The sequence below is a fragment of the Peromyscus leucopus genome, unplaced genomic scaffold (assembly GCF_004664715.2).
Source record: "Peromyscus leucopus breed LL Stock unplaced genomic scaffold, UCI_PerLeu_2.1 scaffold_470, whole genome shotgun sequence".
Taxonomy (NCBI): domain Eukaryota; kingdom Metazoa; phylum Chordata; class Mammalia; order Rodentia; family Cricetidae; genus Peromyscus; species Peromyscus leucopus.
This window is the reverse complement of record NW_023505366.1, coordinates 130,966-150,965: the sequence shown is the minus strand read 5'-3', so window position 1 is coordinate 150,965 and position 20,000 is coordinate 130,966. Positions and strand designations below refer to the sequence as shown.

Below are 20,000 nucleotides of genomic sequence, written 5' to 3'. Positions count from 1 at the left end.
GAAAGGTGCCTGGCTCTCCCACCCCCACCCCCAGCAGGCACACCCCGGCACAAGCTGTGGCAGCCGGGGCTGGAGGGTGAGGGTGAGGACGGAGCAAGTCACCCCTTAAACCAACTGCTGGAACCCTGTCTCATGCTCCCGCAGACTGCACATTTCAGCTGATTTGCTAGGCTGCCAGGAGGCCTGGTGAGCTGCTGTAAAAACTGCTGTGGCCCAGAGAAAGTGTGTGTGGTGTGTGTTGTGTGTGTGTGTGTGTGTGTGTGTGTTGTGCTGCGCGCTGATGCATGTGTGTATAATAAAAGAGAACTGACAAGCTAGAGTCTTTATTATGTAAAGCTCCACGTGGCCTGGCCTGCCCTCCTCACAAACACGATTAGCAGTCGCAAAGGTAGACACACAGACGCTGCTCAGTCTGGCCCATGTTTCCAGAACGCAGTCAGACTGCAGCCCGTCGCCTGCTGCCCCCACCACTCGGCCACCAACCACAAACAGCCTCCTTTCCCTTGTGGTCTCGCCTTGACTGCCAGCAGTGGTGTCCACTGGGACCCACCACGGGGCAGTTGCATCTGTTTGGGGGAATCTCCACTTCCACATTCCAGGAGCCCTGGCTGCAGGTCACGTGTGGCAACCGGCAGTGACTGTGGCTACTTGAGAAACATCTGTAGCCCTGTTGCTCTGAGTCAGCTGGGCGGCGGATTCTGCCTCCAGCCTCAACCCGCAGTAGCTGTTCAGTGAATGGCCACCTTGGGGCCCATTCTTACTGGCCTCCCTGAACCAACAATTTCCACCCAATTTTTAGGGCCTCCCAAGTCACCGCCAGCAGCTGTGTCTAGGCTCCGCTTCCAGCTCAAGGAGAGTGAAGCAGCTATGCCAGGGCCGCTGTGAGCCCTGCGGCAACAGATCTCTATGGTAGGGGGGAAAATGGCCTGAGCAGGTAGGCCAGCAACAGCTGGGAGAGCAGAGGTTTAGGACCCTCAACACTGTTGTGAGACATAGCACACCGAGCCCTTGTGAGTCCCTTGTGAGAGGAGAGCCCCGGCCAGTGGTGGGAGCAGCCAGGCTCCGAGCCCAGGTCAGGCTAAGTTCACATCTTCAATTCACCATTCTCTGGATTCCTGGGAAGCCTGCCAGCTAGCTGGCTGTCTCCCGGAAGGCACATCCCTGGCTTGGATGAACCCTGGCCCCGTGCAGACCTCAGCGACGCCATTCACCCTCGCTCACCTAAGAAAACGCCATGCCCAGGAGCCGGCAGACACCTCGGTGGTCTGGCTGGAAAAAGGAGCGTGACCAGGGTCTTGCCCTCACTGACAAGTTTGAAGGTGTCCTGGGTGCTGGGGTGAGGCTGGCGTCTGGTGGCATCTCCCCAGGACAGGGTTCTAAAGCCCCTGAGAGGCTCCCTGGGACGGTGACCTGTCCCCGCAACAGCAGCCACAGCAGGGGCTAGCAACCACGTGGATCTGGCCACCTTCCTCCTGGCTGTGTGCTGCTTGAGGTGCCACAGATGGTGCAGGTGAGGACGAGTAGACAATGCCAAGGCCCAAGTCATCCCCGAAGGGCTTGGGCACTGGATCCGCAGCAGGAGGGGCCTTCAGCCTGTCACCTCCTTTGAGTCCAGTTCCAGGCCAAGGCATTCTGGTGCTGCTGGGTGGGACTGAGTTCAGAGGTTGGGTCGGCAACTCCATGTCCAGTCCGAAGGTGAATAAGGGGCATGGGGGTGAGGGACTGGTTAGGAACAGGGTTCTGGAACGGCTTGTAGCCTCCTGCCCACTGTCAGTCCCGGGTCCTGCGTGTCTGCACAGACCTCCACTTGCTGCCGAGCAGGCTAGAGAAAGCCTTGTAACCGGCATGCCGCTGGGCCCAAAGCAAGTGCCGGGAGTCCTGAGGTGCACCTGCTTCACTGCCTGCGCAAACTCCCGGTAGCCACTAGTAGGGGCTGGGGCAGGGCTAGCTGCCCCATGCTGCAGGACACTCAGGTGAAGGATCTGCTCCCAGCTGTCCCTTGGTGCACAGTGGGCTGGAAGAAGGGGGTCAGCTGGGCGTGGAGGTCCCCTTCTTCCAGGTGGCCAGCCTGCTGCTGTTCGGAGGCCAGCTCTCCAGGAGGTGGGGGCTGGCTACAGAAGTCACTAAAAACTACGGTAGGCAGGATTGTCTGTGACGACAAGTGCACCTGTGTGCAGGGCCGGGTCACTGCACCGTGGGCTGGCTGCCCGAAGGAGGCCCAGTGTGAAGACTGCCCCGTGGCCTGGCATGTGGCCTCCTTGGACCCCATGGGAAGCGGTCGCAGGCCACAGAAGCTTGCCCACTTTCTGAAGGCAGAGGGAGCATGACTGCCCCAGACTGGCTGGCCAATGACCCCATCCTCAGCCTCCAGCAAGTCTGAAAAACAGGTTCTCAGTGAGCCGGGCCATGATGTCTGCCTGACCCTCCTGGAAGCCACCTGCACTGTTCTCAGGTAACACGCTCACGTCCCCCTTGGCCATCTCCTCTTCTTCCTCCTCGGTCTCTACTGGGGCCTCAAACAGCCCCATACAGCGTATCACACTGACATTGACATTCTCTGGCCAGAGGACGGTCTTGCTGACCTCCACAGGACGCCAGGCTGCCTTCTCAGGACTCTGGAGAGGCCCTTGGCAGCCTTCGGGGACTCTGCCTCCTTCTTCACGCCATGCTCCAGCAAGCAGGGCAGCAGCTTGGCCAGACAAGTCTTCCAGCGTCTGCAGAAATAAAACTTAGGTTCAGTTTCGCCACACTCGAAAAACTCCTACTCGTGGAATAAAACCTGCATGGGATCACCCTGTATTGATATTGGGGTTATAGACACGACTTCTGACTTTATAGTCAATACCCAGTCTGTTTTCACTGCAGCCACCCACAATTACCTCCTGCCACCCTTAGAAAAAAGGCCACTGTGTGGATGGCAGAGAGGGAGAAATGACCCCGCTATCAGCCAGGTAACTACCACACTTCCCAAATCCACAAAAGCTACAACCCAAGTTCAAGTTCAGATACATACGGGCACTTGGTTGACTCGCGGCTTCGGGTCTGCTTTTCCCACAGGGGCACCTAAAACAGAGAGTCAATGAGAGAGGAGGGTGCTGCCTGCCAGTCCAACCCAGCTACAGAAGGTTCGATATCTTCACGGACAGCCAACTGTCCCTGGACAGCTGAGGTCCACACAGACCCCACAGAGCTCTGGGAGCTTTAACCCCTCACCCCCACCCCAAATGAATGAAAGTGCACTGGCATGGCAAATGGTTTCAGACACTCTGGCTCCCCTGTCCCATCCTTGACTCTGACCTGGCCATAGTACTCGCTGCGACCAGCACAACATGGCAGAAATAATATTGGGCCCACATGGACAAGGGTGTGGGCTTCACTACTGTCCACTGTGTGGTGTCTTAGCACTCAAGCACTACCTCCTTGGCTCTGGAGTCCCCGTGGTTTGCTCCTTGCCCCCACCCTACCCATGGCTGGGAGTCCCACCACGGAACACTCGCATCCTCCTACCTGTGAGTCCTGAATGATGATGGCCACCAGGGACTGCACGCTGGGGTGGGAATCTGGTCCCACCACGCCTTCTTAATCCTGAGGGTGGAAAGGAAGTGGGTCGGTCTCTGAATGAACAGTGGCCAAGGTGCTCTTGCAAGCATCCTGGCAAGCACTCCTCCCAGGGCACGGGGCCACACAGACTCCATTTTGGATACGGAACGACAGTCTTGGTCCTAACCTGCTGAGGATGATTTCTTCTATCACCGTGGCCATTCTAACTGGGGAGAGGGGCCCAGGGAGCGTGTGCTGTCAGAGCTGCTCTGAAGGCTCACACTATGGCAGTCTCTGTAGCAGCAAAGACCCAGGCTACACAGCAAGGATCCCGCTCCCCCAACAGTCGCTTCTTGGGCAGCAGGAGCATTTGCCATGCTGCGTTAACAGCCCGAGAGGCCAGGAGCCATGGAGAAGTAGGCTCTCCTTCTCTTCCTGGACTGCCTGGCACCAGTGGCTCTCTCTCCACCATCTTCCCACAGTATCTGCTGAGCACCTACTATGCATCCATCCCTGTGCCAGGCCAGGGCCACAGGGATCAAGGTAGACAAAGACCAGGCAAAGCCCCTGTGGGTCGCTTTGAGAGAAACAAGAAGCCTACGCAGACACGGTCACATGGTGCTCGTTCACCACGAGCAAAGACACAGCCAGGCATGGTGATTGGGTATCGTCCCAGCCACTCAAGAGAGCTGGGCAGGAAGAGTCAAGAGTTCAAGGCCCTCTTGGGCTGAAGTGAGTTCGAGACCAGCCTGGACAACTTCTTAAGACCTTGTCTTGAGGCAAAAACTAAGTAGAAGGCCAGGGTGGAGATCAGGAATAGAGTGGGATGTGTGAGGCCCTGGGTTCCAAAACATTTAAAAAATAAAAACATAACAGTGTAGAGGTGTAGAGAGGAAAATGGGAGAGAGAAGCCGGCCTGGAAGTGTCAGGAATAGCCCAGGAAAAGTCAAGAGACAGAACTTTCAGGGTGGGGACATGGCCAAGAACATGTCATGTGCCTCTGAGAGCTGCAGGCCGCTGCGTGCAGTGCAGCCAACTATTATTTTATGTGTGTTCCTTTTGTTTCTGCTGCATTTGTTTAACTCTGTGAAGCTTGTTACTGTGTCTGTCTAAAACACCTGATGGTCTAATAAAGAACTGGCCAATAGCAAGGCAGGAGAAAGGATAGGCGGGGCTGGGAGGCAGAGAGAATAGATAGAAGAGAAATGAAGAAATCGAGAGAAGGAGAGGACTCCAGGGACCAGCACCCAGCTACATAGCAAGCCATGGAGTAAGAAACAAAGTATACAGGAATAGAAAAGAAAAGCCCAGAGGCAAAATTAGTGGGGATAATTTAAGGAAAGCTGGCAAACACTAAGTCAAGCTAAGGCCAGGCATTCATAATTAAGTATAAGCCTCTATGTGTGATTTATTTGGGAGCTGGTGGCAGCCCCCCCCCCAAAAAAAAGCAAAAGCCTCCAACAATAGTGCAGGGTCATGGGGTGGAGGAAGGGAAGGGCAACAAGGTAGAGAAACTGAGGCTCAGAGCAGCAGTGCCTAGTTCAGGGTGACTTGGGCATGAAAGGCAAGTCACAGAGAGGACCTGGCATTCCCCGAAGACTCAGCCAATGTGGGCAGCTCCCTGGTACCAATCTCAGTTACTTCTAATCTCATTTCACGAAGAACATGGCCCTAGGCCTAAGATTCCAAGGCAGAACTCACCAGAAATAGATCTTGCCCATCTCCCAGCTCTGCCCAGGCTCCCTGGAGGTTTTGGTCTCAAAGTCACTCTGAGCCTACAGAAGAGCTCAGGTTCTGGGCAGCTCGCCAGCCACCAACAGCAAGCACTATCACTAGGCCTCACTCACATCCTACTACATTCACACCATCTGCTCAAATTCCTCTGCTCCCACCCCAGGCCCAATGCTGTGAGTACCGAGAGGGGCCAGAGACAGCTCCATTTCCTTTATGTCAAAGAAAGATTCCCCCAGCCCCAGCCAGTTCTTTCCCTCCAGAGCACCCACCATCACTACCCACCCCTCCTCCCCCGGCTCTCTCCACCAGAGCACATCACTGTGAAAAACCACCCAGCCACTGGTGACCTGCCCTGAGAGGCAGACTTTGGACCGGGGACCCTGCCATCCTTGTGTCTGGCAGCACAGTGGCCATTGCGTGACGGTGTATTATGGCAGCCAGGACAGATAAGCAGGATACCCAGACCTGCACACCAGAAGGGCCAGCTTGAGGCGCCAGCCAAAGCAGAAACTCACTTGATGATGCTGACGTAGCACAACAGGCAGAAGAAGAAGATGCAGGCGCAGGAGATGCCGACCCCCAGTGGGAGGCGCTGCTCCAGGGGCAGGGGGAAGTCTGCAAGGTGAAGGACAGCCATGAGCCGGAAGCCCGCCCTGGGCCGTGTGCAGTCTGCCTCCACTCACTTGGGGTTCCCCTGGGACCCTCAGTTACCTGGCTGCAGGCAGCCCCCTCAACTCTTCCTCAACTCTTCCTCTTACACCCACGTCCTCACTGTCCCCCATCCAAGTCCAGATGACTACAGCCGGAAAGCTGTTGCTCTTGGCTTCCCAAAGCTCAGAGGTCAAGCTCACTGACATGTGGGAGGGCCTCAGTTCAAAGCCTGTCTCTATCAAGTCCTCAATGAGCAGCCCCCGGGGTGGGCAAGTTGGTGATTCCCTTGGGGGTTCTTATCTGCTCAGTGGGCTTAGAAACATCCTTTTCTCACAGGCTATGAAGGCCATGGGATTTAAAAGGCCACACACTCAGCGTGAGCACAGGCTCTCTTGTTCACTGACTCTGAGAAGATGTCTCTGGCACCGTCTCCCACCATCTCCTCCACTCTGCCTCCCTTCCTTCCTGGCACCTGCCATCATCTGGCTCTCCCTGGTTTCTTGCTTACATTTTGTTTTTTCATCAGTTTTTAATCTTTTGTTCATGACGTGTGTGTGTTAGGGTCTGAGTGCAGGAGTGTGTGAGCCACGGCACACGTATGTCAGTCCTGGCCTTTCACATTGTTGGAGATGGGTCTGTTTTCACCGCCGTCTACACAGGCCCTGGCCACCAGCTCCTGAGGTCTGCTGTCTCCTAATTCCCATCAGGATTACACACACACACACACACACACACACACACACACACACACACACACACACACAGCACTGCACTGCGCCAGGCTTGTACAAGGGTTCTGGGACTCAGGCTCAGTCCTCTCACTCGCGTGGCACAGAACCATCGCCTGTTTGTGACGCACGTCAGCTCTGCTGCACTGCTGGAACCCAAGCTCCTTCAGTCACAGCGGGTCAGTGTTGGCTGGGAAAACGTGTGCCATCTATTGTGCCCACTCTGTACAAGCTCTCCCGCCCCCTCAGCAGTACCACTGTGCCAGCCTCCTCACCTTCCCAGCCCTGACTGTGCAGCCCCTTGTGCTGGATACAAGGACTCGGGCCGACACTGTTTCACAATGGACTAAACAGTGACCACCATGGAATTGGGCCTATTTGCTTCCACAGCCCCTGACCACTATACCACATCCATGGGGGTTGTACGGTTAGAGGCATTCCAGGACTGAAAACCCTGAGGGTCAGGAAGAGGGAATTCAGGACTAGAGACACACATGGTTATAGAGACCCTCACAGCCAGGGCGTTGATACTCACGGTTGTACATGATGATGCTAGGACTCCATTCACTCCAGCTCTGGCCACTGAAGCTCGGCCAAGACCCTCACCCGCCCTGTAGTTCACCCCCGACTTCAGGTCATGGTTGGAGAGCAGCCTGGGTTCCATGTAGGTCACGTTATGGATTATGAACTGTCAGTAGAGAAGGGCGTATGACGGACAGCTGGCGGGGATGTGTGCTGGTTCCCAGCCTGACTGCTGTCCTGAAGGACCCCTCCAAGCTGGGCATGTGACCATTCCACATCGCTGCCACCACAGAATGAAATAGAGGGGACCAGCCCTCCCCTGGCTCCTCCCAGGATTAGCCGTGATAGCAACCATTATCCGGACAAATGGATTAAACTGAGTTTGAACACACTGTAAACTAAGGCTAAACCAAATGACCTTGAGTAAGTGACCTCGGCAGGGTCACGCCTTGGTTTCTGGAGGTCATCCCACTGCTGGGAATGCTAGGAAGGAGAGGTAGGAGGACGTGGGTGGCAGGCAATGCCCCCCACCTGCTCTGAAGCAGGGACTACCTGATGACACCTTCTTGTGCAGGAAATGTTTTGGATTATTTATTTGTTGTTGTTGTTTGAAAGGTCTACGTAGCCCGAGCTAGTCTAGAACTCCCCACCCCCTCCTCAGTCTCCTGAGAGCTGTGGTTACAGGCATGTGCCACCACACCCAGCTCAACTCTACTATTAGACATCAATGTGTGTTCGGCCAGGAGCTGTGATGCTACCAGGTGCAGAAGACAGGTCACCATGAATGGCACAGAAAAGCGTGCAAAAGTGACCGGGAGTATGCCCAGCCTGAAGTGACCACTCTCCTCCAATAACCTCGTGTGTCCCCTTCTGGGAAGCAGGTGTGGCTCAAAGCCCTTCACTAACAGTTCAGAGGGTAGGGAGAGGTCCGTCCTCTTCCCGACACTACGGTCTGGATCCAGAATGTTTCCTGGGGTCCACGTGGTAGCTTGGTCCCTGGAGTGGAGCTACTGCGAGAGTGGCATCTAGTGTGAGGAAGGTGGTCACGGGCATGTTCTTAGGAGACTTTAGGACAGTGGGTGCAGGCTTGTGTGCGCCTCTGCCTCCTGGCCACCGTGAGGGCGTGGCTTTGCTCCACCCTGGCCACAGTGGCTTCAACACTAGCCCAGAGTGATGGGGCCACGTGACCACAGACTGATCTCTAGGAAATGGTGCACTCAATAAACCTTGCTCGTAAAGCTGATTATCTCAGTACTTTATCTTAGTGATAGAAAACGGGCCAACGCAGCTACACACTGAAAATGGAGGACCAGGAAGGGGAAAGACGAGCCTGGGGCAGAGCCTGGCAAGGCGTGAGCTCTCTCGTTCACTGTCTAACCCACAGCACCTCCCAAGCTCCCTACTCCAAAGATGGAGCCTTCCTTCCCAGCCCCGTCCCTAGGCAACAGCAGGACCCATGGCACCACTTACTTCCTCGGGGTTGTCCACTCTGGAGATGTTGACCATGTAGATGAGCTCCTTGTAAGGTGTTCTTCGATGGGTACGGGTTGCTCCATGTCAGCAGCCATGCATTGGAGACATTGGTGTGGACTGTGAGGTTGTCTGGAGCCAGGGGCTTCACTGGGGAGAAAGGGTGCCTGCGTGAGGGGCTTGAGCCCCGAGATCTATTTTTGCTTTAATGTTCCGACTAACAACTTCATCTCGTTTCTTTCCGAGGGGAGGCTGGCCTCCAGCGCCTGACCCCTTCCTGACTCCTGAGTGCTGAGATTACGGGAGCTAGTTTCGTCACTTCTTACGTCGCCACATCCGTGAAACCACAGCTGTCGCGTGTATGTTCAAGTCAATGCGAAAATGACTTTAAACTCATTCATGGGTCAATTCTAATCTAATAACTTTGGGCCCCCAGTGGTCTGAGCAGCAGTTTAACACAGACAGAAAGCCCTGCGATCTGGAGATGTGCTCTTCAATTCTGCCCCTGGTACTGAGACGCTGTGTGACTAAGGCAGGCTGCCTGCCTGCTCTGTTCTACAAGAAGAGGCACTCAATCTCTTTTGCAAGGTGAGGTTCCCATAAGTCATGTCACCCAGGTCACCCAGCAGCAAATTCTTGCTTTGGATTCCTGTTTCAACTACGCCTGCGTGGAGATGTGCGGCTCAGCGGCAGAGCGTTGCCTAGCACTGTGAAGTCCTGGGTTCCGTCCTCAGTGATACAGATAAAACTACGTGGACAAGCTCATGCTAAGGATTGCTGCAGACCTTCCATAGTCAAGGCTGTATGACAAACCAGCAGCTGACCTCCTGCCCAGTGTGCACCCCACCACCCTGCACATGGCACCCAGCCAGCCAGCCAGGCCTTACTTACCATTGCTGCTGGGCCTGAAGGAGCCATACCACAGCAATCGCCCCTTAGTCTTTAGGACCATCTGTAGATGTCTGTCTGGACTGGTCATCTGTGGACATGTGCACACACATGTGGTGCTGGCCTGTTCTCTGGATGCATGTGGTTTCTGCAGACACAGCTGAATTAGGGAACTTCCCATGGTCACCAGCTTCCCACCCACCTGCAGGAAGACCTAAGCAGCCAGGACCGGCTGGCACCTGACTTGGGTTAGCATCTTGCTGCCACAGCCCTGTCCCACCTCATTCTGGACACTCCCCTGTTGCTCTGGCTATAGACCTCAGTCCCAGGCCTTAGCTTGAGAACATTAAGAAATTCAAGGTGTCCCAGCATCCTCGGTCTACAGTGGACTGTGCTAAGCCCCAGCACACCTCCCACACTGTCCTGTACACACCAGCAAATTCTGCCAACAGGCTACCTACATCTCATGGGCAGGGGGAAAGGCCAGACAGGAAATTGAAGGCTTTTGAAGACAATATAGTTGCTGTCAACACAACAAATTGCTGATTCAGCCCAAAGCAGCCACAGACAAGATGCACATTAATGAGGTGTTGCATGCTAATAAAACTTTATTCATAAAAACAGCAGTCTGCCTGCTCTGGTAGCATACGCCTTTAATTCCAGCATAGGCAGAGGTAGGCAGCTCTCGGTGAGTCTGAGCCCAGGATGGTCTACATAGTGAGTTCCAGGAGAGCCAGGGCTACACAGAGAGATCCTGTCTCAAAATCAAACAAACAAACCAAAAAGATAAGGAGTGGCCAACTGACCTGAGGTCCATAGTTTGCCAGTGTCTGGTCTGAGCCAGTGGACAAAAAGCACAGCTCACTTGTCTTAAGGCAACAGGAGGGTGGAGGGTCATCCCGTAGGCATTAGGGCTGTGACTGTGTCTTTGGAAGTACTAGGTCTGTGGACTTAGTTTGTCCTAGGCACAATGTTCACAGGCACCTGGGTGCTAGGGAATGGTCCAGAACAAGCCTGGACACAATGCTTGTACACCCTGCCATCTACCCTCACGACAAACTCTACCAAGTCCTGCTCCAGGGCTAAGTGTACTCAGGGATCACCAGACTTCCATGGTTCTCTCTGCCTAACATGTGGAACCCTGGGGATTCAGCACAAGCCATTAGGCTTTTCAGCTGAGCCATCCTGCCAACCTCATTTGTGATTTTTTTTGAGACAGGCTCTAGCTCTAGCCCTTGCTAACATTCAGGTGCAAAGAAGTGCTGGTCTAGTCGAATATTCCAGCCACATGGTCCAGTGACAGTGGACCAGAGTCCCTCAGTGTCCTGTACCCTGTGGGTGGGGTGGGGGTGGGGTGTGGGCAACTGAGCTCAGGATCATCCCTCAGAAAGCACTCCACCCCTGAGCTACATCCTCAGCCCTTTGCCATGTTTAATTTTGCGACAGGATCTCACTAAGTTGCCCAGGTGGGCCTTGAACTTGTGACCCTCCTACCTCAGCCTCCCAAGTTGCTCGGCTATAGGTCTGCACCACCAAGCTCCAAGCTCAGCTACATTGTTATCACACAGGATCCCTCATCCCAGACTCGGCTCCACCTCAGACACCACCCCGTAAGTTGTCACACAGCACAACACATCCTGGCGCCTGCCTAGAGCAGCAAAGGCCTGGGCAGACCTCTGGCACCGTCTCCCTACTCTCCTTACTCAGAGAACTCGAAGTCCAGCCAGTACAACAGGTGGAGCTGAGATCTGCAGTCGACAGCGCTATCCAGCGGCCACTCACAGGTGGAATTGCGGATGTAGTCCGAGAAGCAGGTGGGCTGACCCAGGAGCTTAATGCCCCCTGCAAAGACAAGATGGCCTGAGTGGTGGAATCATGGCAAGGGCCTTCCACCACCAAGGTAAGAGGAGGCCAGTGCAAACAGGACCAAGAACTCATGCCTGCGTGCATGCTTCTGAGGTGGAGTGGGGTGTGTGTGTGACACACACACACACACACACACACACACACACACACACACACAACACCGCGCGCCACTCCACCTCAGAAACACCCACAGAGGAAGAGGTGGTGTCCTGTAGAGCTGCCGCCCACTCCCCACATCTCCTTCCCTTACCCCTTATCCACTGAGGCAAGAGGGTGGCCCTGCTCTGTGCCGCTCAGGCTCTTGTCCGTTGGTGTCTAAGATGCTTAGTCAACAGAAGAGACTGAAGGAGGGCAGGAGGAGGGGACAGGCACTTATCTGTCAGCTCCCTGCCAATAATTCAGAGACCAGGGGGCTGCGGTACAGCCAGCGATTGTGGGGGTTTGCTAACTATGGGGTACTCTGACTAGTATCTGGGAGCCTCAGGAGCTTTCTGACCCAGGCCCCTTCATGGCCACGTTCCAGACAGTCACAATGTACATGCCAGTAGGTGTGGCCTGCCATGGAGCAAGTGCCCACACAGCAAACAAAACTCTGACCTTCTGACCCACGCCTCCACTCACAGCTGCTCTGGCCTTGCCATCACACAGAACAGTCTGCCCTTGTCTGGGCTTGGGGCAGAATTTGTGAGTCCATTTGTTTTTTGGGTTTTTTTTTTCTTACCGTGTCTCTATAGTTACCTCAGGCTGGCCTAAGCCTTATTATGTAGCCCAAGCTGGCCTCAAACTCAAAATCCTCCTGCTCAGTCTCCCAAGTGCTGAGCTGACAGGTGTAAGCCACACCTGGCCACAGGGGTGAAAAACCTTGAAGTCAGTTCCCATGTGTCCTCACAGCGACCTCTAGGTCGATCCAGAATCCTCTTTTCTTCCCAGACCTCCCCTCCACCCTGGTCTTCACTGGACTGCCAAGTCCTCAGTTCAGGTCCTCCCAGCTCCTCTGACTCAGTGGCCCTGTAACATGTGTGTGCCATCCTCCACACATATGCCAGGTAGGCTCTGCCGGGGCCTCACCAGAGACACACCTGCAGACACCGGCATGCCGTCCCCTGCCTTCCTTCAAGTTGGACCCACTGTCCCTTGAGAGAACATCCTTGAGCACCCCGCTTTAAACTGCATTTCCCCGTCTCCACCCGGCCCTCAGGCCTCCTGACTCAGCTCTGAGTTTTCTCACCATCTTTTGATGACCTCTGCCCATATAACTCCAAGTATTTCCTACACATCTCCAGGACAACCTCAATTTTCAATGTGAATTAGTGTCAATGCAGATAACTAGTCAGACATTTGTCATTAGCTGTCCCCTCCCGAGACCACATAATCTCCATAAGGGCTTTGTTGTGTTCATTAATGAACCTCAGGACCTTGACATGTCATTAATGATTGATGAATAAATGAGAGGTGGTAACTTACCAGAGCCAGCCACCCACAGCAAAATCAGACAGCTCACAGAGGACAGGAACTTGGGGCAAGCCACCCCATTGGGGATGAAAAGATGCCTGCAGGAGAAAAGAGTGGGTGAGTGCTGATCTGGGTTCAGTGGGGCTCATGTCACTTGTGGCATGGCCTCTCTCCCCCATGTCTCTGTGTCTCTCCACACAGAGCCAGAGACCACACCACTGTTCAACTGTCCCAGAAGAGCGGTGGCATACATCCACGACTTTCTCAAGTTCAAACCCTGGCTCCCTCCCAAACCAGCCGTGAACGCGAGCAAGCTGCACACAGTGCCTGAGCATCCCTCTGTGATAAGTGCCCATCTATGGACAGTCCCAGGGAACAGATAAAACCAGCAGGGCCCACACTGCAGCTGGAACAGCCTGGAAGTGCTTCAACTGGCTGAGTGATAAAGGCGACCCAGGCTGGGGTGGGGGTGGTCCCAGGGAGGGAAATGACATGAAGACCCCAGATCCAGGAGTGCTCAGGGGCGGGCAGCTTAGCGCTTGCCTGACCACATGGCAGGCCCTGGGTCCACGCTGGCGCTGGCGGTGGAGAGAAGCTCAAAGCAGAAGGAAAGAAAGGAAACAGGGGTGGTGGGGGCGGGGGTGGATGGGAGGACGAAGAGGAGGGGAAGGGGGGGAGGAAAGCGCTGCGAGGGGGAAGCTGTGGGCCTGTGCCCTTCTCCTCCCAGCAGCGGTGGTTGGTCCCAGGGTCCCCTCCTGCTTGCTTCTCTATCTCAGGGTCATATCTAAGTTTGCAGCCCCAGGCCCACTTTGCCCCTGAGCAGCTGTGACCCCCCGCAGCAGGGTTCTTCAGCTTCTGGGTTCTGCCTCCTTCTGCTGCACGGACCTGGCAGGCTGGGCCTGGCAGAGTCACACACAGGAAGCAAGACACAAGGTGGACACCCAGTCAGTCACACTTGCATCCAGTTCCAGCCACCGAAAGAAAGGCTCACGCCATCCACACCCTGCCGACACTGTCCCGGTGGTGCGGTGAGCTCTGGAAGGCAGAGATGTGTCCGCACTGCCACCGAGTGTGAATTCCTAATGTCACTGTGCTCCATGAGCTTGCACCTGCAGCACTCAGGGTGTGTCAACACGACAGCTACTACGCCCCTAGGCCCTGGATTTCTTCAGCCCATTGCAACCCTAGGGGCTGCCCTCTCACACCAGTCCATCGTAACCTGCCGTGACATGGGACTCTGCAGTTCCACACCGAGGGACCTGGAGCTCCAGAGAGAAACGGACAACTTTAGGACGGAACGACAGACGAGCTTAAGGAGCGCTCCAAGAATGAGGGGACAGGCAAGACACAGGAAACCCAGCCTGGAGAGGACGAGATGCCAGCCCTGGCAGGCTGAAGCGGGAGGATCATGACTTCAAGTCCAACCTGGGCTACACAGCCCTAGAACCTCAAGGAGGCAGATCCAAAGCCAGAAGCCAGGTCCATCTGCGTCTGAGCTCCAACAGTGAAATAAATTCAGCCAAGAAAACTGACCCTCACGCTTGTCGACTTCAAATGGGAACAGCCTGTTGTGAAGGGCTGACGCCTGGCTTCGCTGTGGAAAGGCCAAGGGCTTCACAGCTGGCCAACGCGCAGCAGCTGCTTAGGAACAATGGTCTTCATGGCTCCTATTAACAGAGACTGAGACACAGGACAAGGGAGGTGACCCAAGTGAGCCTGTGCATCTCTTGGAGAGGAACACGATGATGACCTGATGTCCCGGAGGACCTGGAAAGCTCTGCCAGCTGCAGCCTCAGCATTCACTTAAGCAGCTATTTGCTCCAACTTTTCTTCTACCTCTCCCCCAATTCCCACTCAAAACAGCCTTATCAAGGAGGTACTGTCAATTCCCTCCTTTTCCGATGAAGGAACAGGGAGTTGAGTGACTTGCCTGAGATTGCACAGCCGGAGAAGCCCTAGGATTTGAATTTGCCTCTCATGGTGGAGGCCCTGCTATTAGCCACTTTCTAGAAGCCCAAGTCCTTCTTTGAGGGGTCACTAAAGAGAGTGCAAGCCAAACCCTCTTTAGGCAAGGTACATACACTTAACGTTTCATTCCACTTTAGGGCTCCTGGAGCCGCAAGTGTGGACTCAGTAGCAAAGGCAACCCCTTTAGGTGTGACATCCATCAAGGGTCTTTGATAGGTGGGGTTTTGAAAGCTCATTCTGGAACTGCAAGATGTCTGGAGCCATCTTGTTGTTGATGTGGATGGGCCAGAGCCATTCCTAAATGAGGAACAAGGCCAGGGACTGCTATTCCCCTCAACAGCCCAGACCTGCCCGGCTCCACGTGGGCCACAGACCACAGGCGCCTCAGAGCAGCCTGCCCGAGAGTCAAGTCCAGGCGCCCGAGACAGGAGAGGGACAGGAGACTCCTACACACCACTGTAGAAATCACATGTTAGGAATGGTCCTCAGGCCATGAGGGTTGGAAGGGGGCCCAAGACTGCGGGTGAAGGAATACACGTGGACCCCTGTGCTGAGCGAGGGCCTGGGTCTCCACTGTGGCCCATAGGCTTGTGTGATAGTCACACAAGCCTCAACATGAGCAAGCGCCGAAGGCGATGGGACGCTGGGCTGCAGCTCTAGGGACCAATGGGGCCAGTGCTTGGGCTGTGACTCTGGGATGCGTTAAGAAAGCAACCCAGGGAGGAGCCGAGGAAAGTGGGTCAAGTGCTTGCTGCACAATTAGAAGGACCTGAGTTCAGGTCTCCAGGACCCATGTAAGATCTCGCAGTGGGTCTGTAACCCTGGTTCTCGGGTGAGGGGAAGCCATTCCCCGTAGCTCAATGGCCACAGTCTATCTAGCTTAATGTGTGAGCTCAAGGCCGTTACTATTATTACAGACCCCGTCTCAAAAAAAAAGATGGGCTACAGGGCCTTTAATCCCAGCACTCGTGAGTTCGAGGCCAGCCTGGTCTACAGAGCGAGTTCCAGGACAACCAGGGCTACACAGAGAAACTCTGTCTTGAAAAACAAACAAAACAACAACAACAACAAAAGGGCTGGAGAGATGGCTCAGCACTGAGAGCAGAGAGCCTGGTCTGGTTCCCAGCATCCACATGGCGACGTACAACCTTCTGAGATTCCAGTTCCGAGGAACTCAGTGCCCTTTTTGGCCTCCAAGGACACCAGCATGCATGAAATACACAGACATATAGTCAGGCAAGATAATCATCCACAGCAAATAAAATAAATAATAAATCATTAAAAGAAGATGAAAGTGAGAGAGGAAGACACTCACATCAACCTTTGGCGTATGCGCAGGTGCCCATGCCCACACATGCACACACACACACACACACACACACACACACACACACACACACACACTCTCGAGTACGCATATGCGTGCAAGATCAACACTGGGACGACAGAGGGCTTTTAAGGGCCCTCGCTGTTTCTCTGTTATTTTTAAAACTGCATTAAAGCTTCAATTATCTGAAAACAAAGTTTAAATTTGAGGAGGCAGAAAAAAAAACAAACAACTCCAAGTCCCTTGTGACATGACTTGGAAGACTCTACTCACCCTCCCGAGGCCCACAAGCCTCCAGGGCCCTCTGAGCAGTGGCTACCAGCTCCCTTCTCATTGACAGCCCAGAAACACTCCTGTGAACCCCGTCTGGCCCTCCCCCTGTGCTGAGGGCTCTCCCGGCCCTGTTACCACTGAGCAATCACCCCAGCCTCAGCCTGGCACAAACCTCCACCCGGACAAGGGAAGCTAAGCAAAAAAGTCTCCGTCCTCAGCACAGGGATGGTGGAGAGAGAGAGACCTGACTGGAGAAAGAGGGGTGCTGAGGATGTGGCTCGGCGGTAAAGCCATGCCAGAACCTACAGAGGGCCCTAAGTTCCATCCCCAGCCAGGCAAGAGGGAAAAATGAAAACAAGAAAAAGACGAGAGCAAGCAACAAAGAGTTCATAGCTTTAATATACAGATCCTGCCAGCCAGTGTGACACTTCTTTGAGAAAAATAGTCAAGCATCCAAATAGTTTACCATAGAAGCTAGGACAGCAGAAGATGTGGAACCCCCTTAAGATGCTCCTGATTTGAGAAATGGAGCTGTATGGGGATAACCTGCGGCCAGGCATGGCAGCGAGTGCCCATAATCCCATTCTGGGAGGCAGAGGCAGGGGGATTCTAAGTTCAAGAGCAGTCAGCACAACACAGTGAGACTCTCAACCCCTCCCTGAAAAAGAAAGGGAACTGGTCATTTAAATCATGTCTGTGTCACCAGAGCTATTGTGAGTCTGTCTCCATAAGTGCTAGACATGAGAAGACTGGTTTGTGTCTCTATCATCACTCATTTGTCCCTGGTCCCCAGAACACTGCCTGGCATATTATGTAGTGTGTGTTCGGTGACTGTGTGCTAGCGGGTGAGCGGTGAGGATTAGGCAGGAACAAATCCAACAATCCGAACACAGACCTTGGGCCAAGCCTCTGCCCAGACGGCTGTATGGGATGCTGCGACTCCCCCAGCTTATGTCCCAGACGCCCCACGAGGCGGGTGCCATTAGCCTCTCATTCCACAGGCAAGGACACTGAAGTGGGAATGGTAGGACTCCTGCCGTGGTCCCAGAATGAAACCCGCAACCCGTGGGCTTGACCACCTTGCTGCCTCTTGAAACACAGTGCAAATGTGGGGCAGATGGCAGTGTGACAAGCCGCACGTGCAGGGGAAGCCGAGGTCAAGGGCTGGGGTGCCTTCTGAAGTGACTGACCCAAGATTCCTGTCTAAGTAGGCCTGCGGCTTCCTCCCAACTTCAAGACGGCTGGGCTGGCTGCTGGGGCCAAGGACACACTGCTCCCAGGCAGCAGCCACTGGGGTTCCCAGAAATGGTGGCCACGTCAGCAGCCCCACCTCGGACGGAGGCAGGGCAAGCCAGGGCTCCTGTCTGTGCTGGCTCAGCCCGGGAGGGGCTGGCACAGCTGCCCCTGCTGTCACTGGAGTGAGAAGCAGCCAGTAAAGCCCGTAGATGCCACCTGCTTTCCTGTGTACCCTTTCTGGTCACGAGACTTGAAAGCATTCACCATGCACCACTCCTACAGTTCTAAATATCGCTGTTCAGCTCCTTTATTGCTCTTTCTCGGTACAGGGGATTGAACCCAAGGTCTGACGCACGCTGAGCTACATCTGATCTGAGCTACTGCCCAACCGTGTGTGTGTGGTGTGTGTGTGTGTGTGTGTGTGTGTGTGTGTGTGTGTCTATTTTGAGACAGGGCCTTACTATATGACCGAGTCTGGCTTTGAAGTTCATTCTGTAGCCCAGACAGGCTTTGAACTTGTGATCCTTGTCAAACCTCTTGAGCGGCTGGAGGCATACACCACCAGCTGGTCTCACTATCTGATTCTTTTAACAAGTGCCAGAGTGAGATGAGACGATACCGGAGAGTTTTAAGCAAACGTGAAATTTTAGGAATGATCCTGTGGCTGGCAGTGTGCAGGACCTAGGAGTCAGGGCAAAAGTGAGGCCAGGCAGCTGCCCACCGCGCAGGTGCCAGCAAGAGGTCCAGGGCTCCCTCGAGGGAGGAGGGGATGATGCAGGAAGAAAGACTGAAGACTCACCATCAAGAATTGCTAACACAAAGGTCGGGTGCGGTGGCCCATACCTTTAATCCCAGCATCGGAAGGCAAAAGCAGGCAGATCTCTGAGCCAAGAGTCAGCTTTCCAAGCTCCCTGTGAGCGCAGACCAATTCCTAAGCCCAGGACACAGATTCTGAAAACTCTCAAGGAGGCCTGGAGGTAAGGAAGGTGACTAACCCACCAGACACCAGGGAGGGGCTGGAGCTTCCTGCCTGCAGCTGAGCGCTCGGATGGAGCTGTGGTGTGGTTGGCAATAAGGGCAGGCCCAGGCGGCAGCACTGTCTACCAGGCCGGAGACTCCAGGACTGTCTGGGGCCAATAGGGAGCCACTGAGGACTCTAAAGAAGGAAGGAAGCAGGCCCCGTTGGAGTTGGATAAAGAGCAGGGCCAGTGACACTGATGACGGTACAGAGGAGCCTGTGCTTGGGCACCCTGCCACGGAAGAGCCCACAGGAATAGCATGAACTGTGGACGCGAGTCCAAGGAGCCACTGGCCCCAGGAGCAGAACATTCTCGTGACTTGGAGAGAGCTTGAGAGTCCTGAGGAGATGGACGCTAAACCCAGGAGGCTGTGCAGTGAGTAGAGCCTCCTCCAGAAGAGACAGGGGTGGCTGGGCCCCCTGGGCCCCCTTTGTGGACAGGGAACTCTCGTGAGGACAGATTCACCAAATGCTAAGCGCTATTTGACAGCTGTGAACACACACGAGGCCAACAGTGTCCTTGGGGAGGCCTTCAGGCAACTCCAACCAGGATCCCTGAAGCCCATCGTATGGAAAATTCTGGAAGCCAGAGAGCACCTAGGCCCAGCTGCTTTCAGCCTCCACTCAGGCTGACCGTCCCTGCCCAGCCCTTTCCTCCAGAACGCTGGTGGCAGCTCTGTGACGTGCTGCATCTGCTGCACTGGTGCCAGCTCTGTGACGACTGCTGCACTGGTGCAGCTCTGTGCATGCTGCTGCTGCACTGGTGCCAGCTCTGTGACATGCTGCATCTGCTGCACTGGTGCCAGCTCTGTGACGAGCTGCATCTGCTGCACTGGTGGCGGCTCTGTGACGTGCTGCATCTGCTGCACTGGTGGTGGCTCTGTGACGTGCTGCATCTGCTGCGCTGGTGGCGGCTCTGTGACGTGCTGCATCTGCTGCGCTGGTGGCAGCTCTGTGACGAGTGCATCGCTGCTCCCAGCAGCTGGGGCTGTCGCTGCATTCCCAACACCCTGCTGGGACATCTGCAGTGGGTACGGAGGGCTTCCACGGTGACCCATGAGGCCCCCTCCTCTGCTAGAATTTTCCATCTCTGGCCTACGCAGGGCTCTGGGCTGTGGCCAGCGAGCTGTGATCAACTCCACTGTGGTCATTTACTTACTGCTCCAGAAACCGGATGCCTGGCTCCTGAGCACTTGATTACATTCTGTCCTGCTTCCAGAGATCTGCAGTAGCCAGCACCATCACCCCTGCATGTCCCTCATCCTTCCACCTCTCGACAGCGGGGTGCAGCTTTCCTCCCTCTCGGGGACCCCACTGAACTCTGACA

General features: G+C 54.9%; 1 pseudogene; it reads right to left on the bottom strand.

Annotated features, from left to right (window-relative positions):
- Positions 1-1,217: 1,217 nt before the first annotated feature.
- On the bottom strand, positions 1,218-19,731 carry LOC114700316 (annotated as a pseudogene).
- Positions 19,732-20,000: the final 269 nt, after the last annotated feature.